This window comes from Fistularia commersonii, chromosome 7 (genome assembly GCF_037954325.1).
Source record: "Fistularia commersonii isolate RoL2024-O1a breed Wild chromosome 7, RoL_Fcom_v1.0, whole genome shotgun sequence".
NCBI classification, from domain to species: Eukaryota; Metazoa; Chordata; class Actinopteri; order Syngnathiformes; family Fistulariidae; genus Fistularia; species Fistularia commersonii.
In genome coordinates, this window is record NC_141290.1 from 4,891,152 (window position 1) to 4,892,500 (window position 1,349).

A 1,349-nucleotide genomic window follows, 5' to 3' on the forward strand; every position below is an offset into this window, starting at 1 on the left:
ACTAACACCTGGTGGGGATTAGAGACGGACGGCTGAGGGGAGTTTCCAGGAAGGGGGGCTTTGCTTCGTTTATTTGCTTGGATACAAGTTTGGATAATGTATATCATACCATATAGATAAATACATATATAAATATATATACATATCAAAATGTATATGTAATAATTTATCATTATTTTTTTAATCACATCATTGATGAGTATCTAAGTCAATTTTAATCAATAACATTTTCTACACATGAACTTAGTGACTTAGTGACTTGATTTATTAAGAGTTATTACAGAGTTATTACACTCTTATTACACTCTTGAATTGCAATTTTTGTAAGTCGCTTTGGATAAAAGCGTCCGCTAAATCACTGTTATGTTATAAACAAAAATCAATACATTTGTGATCATGTCTATTCATGTGTAGTAAACATGTTTGTGCTTCAAAAACAAAGTATTTTCAGGACACAAATTTAAAAAAAAAAATCTATATAGTTATTGATCATGTCTTGTCGTGTTAAAAATGTCCAGTCATTGTTACAAGGATGTGTAATAAACATGTTTGTACTAAAATAGCATTTTCAAAGGCAGGCTGATTGAAAAAAAAATCAATAGTTATTGATCATGTCTATTCATGTGTTATAAGCATTTACTCGTTATAAACTTCTATTCATGTGTAATAAACATGTTTGTACATTATTGATCATGTCTATTCATCCATTATAAGTGTCTATTCATGTGTAATAAATCTATTTTTAAACCAAAAGAAATTTTCAGGACACGGAATAAAAAAAAAAAATATATATATATATATACATAGTTAGAGATCATGTCTATTCATGTGTAATGAACATGTAGTAAATGTTTGATGAAAGTGTGTGTGTGTGTGTGTGTGTGTGTGTGTGATGTGACCCACTGATCCCCTGCCATCTTGACTTCACTGACGGGAGGCTTAAGAGGTAAAAACCATTAACGGCGAGAGGATCGGCGAGGGCCGGCGTCCAAACACCTGACAGTGGCGTCACATGGACGCCGTCTCCCATGTGACACACCGAATCACGTGACGCCGTCCGCCTGGACTCACCGCCATGTTTGGTCACAGCTTCAGATTGTGCAGCTGCGACAAATCGGCATAAAACATCGTAAAGGTGTAACTTTGGGTGGTAAGAAAAGAGAAACACGGGTCGTACCATTCTGAATGTGGGGGGGGGGGGGGTCAGTCCAGCTGAACCGCGGACGGCGGTTTCACAGGAAGGACGCGCGGCGCTATGGAAACGCCCTCCGACCTGCCGGAGGGGCGGCAGGAAGTTCGTTGCTTCCTTATCAGAACGTTCCCACGTTTTTTGATTTTTTTTTTTTGCC